We start from the raw sequence: 4954 nt of genomic DNA on the forward strand, positions 1-4954 counted from the left end.
CCGGGTGCGCACCTCGCGTGCACCTTCGCCGGGGTGAGCACCTTGGTGTGCAGACCTTGGTTGGGTTGCGCGCCCTGGTGCGCACCAAGGAGCGCTCTGAAGTGTGCTCCAAGGTGCGGCGTGCACGAAGTCGGAGCCCGGTTTGCCCCGGGTGTGCACCTCGGGTGCGCACCTCGCGTGCACCTTCGCTGCGGTGGGCACCTTGGCTGGGTTGCGCGCCTTGGTGGGCACCATGCAGTGCACGAAGTCGGAGCCCGGATTGCCCCGGGCGCGCACCTCCGCCAGGGTGGGCACCTTGGTGCGCACAACTTGCCTGGGCTGCGCACCAGGAAGGGCTCAAGATGGCACCCGCGTTCCGTTTTTTTCACTATCTTTCAGAACGGAAATTTTAAAATCTCGTTTTTTTTTGCCTTTTCTGGAAATTAGTGAAGGCAGCGCATCAAAGGTGCGCAACGCTGGTGCGAACCTGGGAGCGCTCCGATGTGTGCTCCAAGGTGCGGCGTGCACGAAGTCGGACCCCGGTTTGCCCCGGGTGCGCACCTCGCGTGCACCTTGGTGCGCACACCTTGGCTGGGTTGCGCGCCCTGGTGGGCACCATGGTGCGCACCAAGGAGCGCTCCGAAGTGTGCTCCAAGGTGCGGCGTGCACGAAGTCGGAGCCCGGTTTGCCCCGGGTGCGCACCTCGCGTGCACCTTCGCCGCGGTGGGCACCATGGCGTGCACGAAGTCGGAGCCCGGTTTGCCCCGGGTGCGCACCTCGCGTGCACCTTCGCCGGGGTGGGCACCTTGGTGTGCAGACCTTGGCTGGGTTGCGCGCCCTGGTGGGCACCATGGTGCGCACCAAGGAGCGCTCCGAAGTGTGCTCCAAGGTGCGGCCTGCACGAAGTCGGAGCCCGGTTTGCCCCGGGTGTGCACCTCGGGTGGGCACCTTGGTGCGCATGCCTTGCCTGGGCTGCGCACCAGGGCGGGCTCAAGATGGCACCCGCGTTCCTTTTTTTTCACTATCTTTCAAAACGGAAATTTTAAAATCTCATTTTTTTTTGCCTTTTTCTGGAAATTAGTGAAGGCAGCGCATCAAAGGTGCGCACCTCGCTGCCCACCACGGTGCGCAACGCCGGTGGGCACCCGGGAGTGCTTCGAAGTGTGCTCCAAGGTGCTGCGTGCACGTTGTCGGAGCCCGGTTTGCCCCGGGTGCGCACCTCGCGTGCACCTTCGTCGGGGTGGGCACCTTGGCTGGGTTTGCCCCGGCTGCGCTCCGAAGCGGGGTTATTGGAGCGCCGCCTCTTTTTTTGTCGGAGCGTTTGGTGGGGTTTCTCGCATTGGCTCTTCCGAGGCCCGGTTGCCACCCTGGCGCGCACGAAGTCGGAAGTAGGGTTAATTGCCCGGGTGCGCACCTTTGCCAGGGTGGGCACCTTACCTGGGCTGCGCACCAGGGCGGGCTCAAGATGGCACGCGCGTTCCGTTTTTTTCACTATCTTTCAAAACGGAAATTTTAAAATCTCCTTTTTTTTTTGCCTTTTCTGGAAATTAGTGAAGGCAGCGCATCAAAGGTGCGCACCTCGCTGCCCACCTTGGTGTGCTCTGAGGTGCGCACCCGGGAGCGCTACGAAGTGTGCTCCAAGGTGCGGCGTGCACGTTGTCGGAGCCCGGTTTGCCCCGGGTGCGCACCTCGCCTGCACCTTGGCCGGGGTGGGCACCTTGGCTGGGTTTGCCCAGGGTGCGCTCCGAAGCGGGGTTACTGGAGCGCCCCCTCTTTTTTTGTCAGAGCGTTTGGTGGGGTTTCTCGCATTGGCTCTTCCCAGGCCCGGTTGTTGGGTGCGCTCCCACCCTGGCGCGCGCGAAGTTGGAAGTTGGGTTAATTGCCCGGGCGCGCACCTTCGCCAGGGTGGGCACCTTGGTGCGCACACCTTGGCTGGGCTGCGCACCAGGGCGGGCTCAAGATGGCACCAGCATTCCCTTTTTCTCACTATCTTTCAAAACGGAAATTTTAAAATCTCGTTTTTTTTTTGCCTTTTATGGAAATTAGTGAAGGCATCGCATCAAAGGTGCGCACCTCGCTGCCCACCTTGGTGTGCTCCGAGGTGCCCACCACGGTGCGCAACGCCGGTGCGAACCCGGGAGCGCCCCGATGTGTGCTCCAAGGTGCGGCGTGCACGAAGTCGGACCCCGGTTTGCCCCGGGTGCGCACCTCGCGTGCACCTTGGTGCGCACACCTTGGCTGGGTTGCGCGGCCTGGTGGGCACCATGGTGCGCACCAAGGAGCGCTCCGAAGTGTGCTCCAAGGTGCGGCGTGCACGAAGTCGGAGCCCGGTTTGCCCCGGGTACGCACCTCGCGTGCACCTTCGCCGGGGTGGGCACCTCGGCTGGGTTGCGCGCCCTGGTGCGCACCAAGGAGCGCTCCGAAGTGTGCTCCAAGGTGCGGCGTGCACGAAGTCGGAGCCCGGTTTGCCCCGGGTGCGCACCTTCGCCGCGGTGCGCACCATGGCGTGCACGAAGTCGGAGCCCGGTTTGCCCCGGGTGCGCACCTCGCGTGCACCTTCGGCGGGGTTGCGCGCCCTGGTGGGCACCATGGTGCGCACCAAGGAGCGCTCTGAAGTGTGCTCCAAGGTGCGGCGTGCACGAAGTCGGAGCCCGGTTTGCCCCGGGTGCGCACCTCGCGTGCACCTTCGGCGGGGTTGCGCGCCCTGGTGGGCACCATGGTGCGCACCAAGGAGCGCTCCGAAGTGTGCTCCAAGGTGCGGCGTGCACGAAGTCGGAGCCCGGTTTGCCCCGGGTGCGCACCTCGCGTGCACCTTCGCCGCGGTGGGCACCATGGCGTGCACGAAGTCGGAGCCCGGTTTGCCCCGGGTGCGCACCTCGCGTGCACCTTCGCCGGGGTGGGCACCTCGGCTGGGTTGCGCGCCCTGGTGCGCACCAAGGAGCGCTCCGAAGTGTGCTCCAAGGTGCGGCGTGCACGAAGTCGGAGCCCGGTTTGCCCCGGGTGCGCACCTCGCGTGCACCTTCGCCAGGGTGGGCACCTCGGTGCGCACACCTTCTCAATGTTTTCTTGCCTTTTCTGGAAATTGGTGAAGGCAGCGCATCAAAGGTGCGCACCTCGGTGTGCTCCGAGGTGCGAACCCGAGAGCGCTCCGAGGTGCCCACGAAGTCGAAAGTCGGGTTAATTGCATTGTTTTCCCCGGGTGCGCTCCGAGGTGCGCAACATCGGCGCGCACCAAGGAGGGCTCCGAAGTGTGCTCCAAGGTGCGCACGATGGCGTGCACCTCTGGTGCGCACGATTCGGAGCTCGGTTTGACCGGGGTGCGCACACCTTGGCTGGGTTGCGCACCTTTTGTGCGCTCCAAGGTGCGCACGAAGTCGGAGCTCGGTTTGCCCCGGGTGCGCACCTTCGCCAGGGTGCGCACCTTGATGCGCACGCCTTGGCTGGGCTGCGCACCTTGGTGGGCGCCATGGTGCGCACCTTTCGTGCGCTCCAAGGTGCGCACGAAGTCGGAGCTCGGTTTGCCCCGGGTGCGCACCTTGGTGGGCGCCATGGTGCACTCCGAGGTGCCCAAGATTGGTGCGCACCAAGGAGCGCTCCGAAGTGCGCTCCAAGGTGCGCGCGAAGTCGAAAGTTGGGTTAATTGTCCGGTTTGCCTCGGGTGCGCACCTTGCGTGCACCTTCGCCAGGGTGGGCGCCTTGGTGCGCACACCTTGGCTGGGCTGCGCACACCTTGGCACCCGCGTTTCCTTCATTTTAAATTTTTTTTTTTTACAATCTCTCAAGTGGGAAATTCTATAATCTCAACTTTTTTTGCCTTTTCAGGAAACTTTTGAATGGAGCGCATCATTGGTGCGCTCCGAAGTGTGCTCCAAAGCTCTCTCCAGCTGCGTGCACCTGCCCCGGCCGCGCACCCGGCCCCGCCCAGCTTCGCTCACCTGTCCCGGGCGTCTGGTGCGGAACCTTAGAGTAAGAAACATCACCGTGCACCTTGGCCAACGTGCGCGACTCGACCGAGCGCGCACTGGCCGAGGTGCACACCGATTTCACCTGGGTGCGCGCGCAGCACCTCGGGCGCACCGGGGTGCGCGCACAACGCCCGGGTTGCACCGTGGCCTGTGTGCTCGGGGCGCCTCGGGTGCGCGCTCGGTGTCGCCCCCGCGCGCGCGGTAGTGCGGGCAGCGCACCCCGGCCCGGCCCGGCCCCGACGAGAACGCAAACGGGCAAAAGGTTTATTCAAATAGCATTGCGACGCCCGGCGAAAAACTAAAAAAGGGTGCAACACCGGGACTTCCCGGGAGGTCACCCATCCCAGTACTACTCCGGCCCAAGCGCGCTTAACTGCGGAGTTCTGATGGGATCCGGTGCACTAACGCTGGTATGATCGCACCCGTTATGAGCTTGTCGCAGTGTGTACTTAGCAAACCGCGACCCACGTGCGAATCCACCCCGGCCACCCACCCCCGTCGAGGTGCACACCCTCCCTCGCGAAGTGCGCCCCGTTCGCCAAGTGTGAGCCCTGCCCGGGTGCGCGCACCTTGCTAGGGCGTCGGGTGTGCACCCGGCCCGGCCTACGTGCGTGCACCTGGAGGGGGCGTCGTGTGCGTGCAGTGTCCCGTCTGCAACGCGGTGCCCACACACCACCTCGGGCGCAACGACCTGCGCTCACATGTGGGCCGAGTGCACCTTGGTGCATGTTCGGGGCGCCTCGGGTGCACGCTCGATCTTGCCCCGGTGCACCAAGGCGCTCGGTTTGCCCCGGGTGCGCACTTGGTGCAAGGTGGGCACCCAAAATAGGGATCAAGCACCAAAACACAAGTTTCGGGATGCAAAATGGGACCCAAGGACCACAAATGCGTTCCAAGACCCATGATGGGTCCACGAGAACAAAAATGTGTTCCGAGACTTAATAAACAAATATTGGGTTTTAGGAGAAGAAACATGCTCTGATGCCCAAAACGAGAATCGACCCCGAAAA

The 4954-nt window shown here is 63.9% G+C and overlaps 1 non-coding gene across 1 annotated transcript; it reads right to left on the reverse strand.

Moving 5' to 3' along the window:
• Nucleotides 1-4249: 4249 nt before the first annotated feature.
• On the reverse strand, nt 4250-4368 carry LOC131872089 (5S ribosomal RNA). The gene has a single exon (XR_009370271.1). It is a non-coding gene; the product is annotated as a 5S ribosomal RNA (ribosomal RNA).
• Nucleotides 4369-4954: the final 586 nt, after the last annotated feature.

This window comes from Cryptomeria japonica, unplaced genomic scaffold (genome assembly GCF_030272615.1).
Source record: "Cryptomeria japonica unplaced genomic scaffold, Sugi_1.0 HiC_scaffold_514, whole genome shotgun sequence".
Lineage (NCBI taxonomy): Eukaryota > Viridiplantae > Streptophyta > Pinopsida > Cupressales > Cupressaceae > Cryptomeria > Cryptomeria japonica.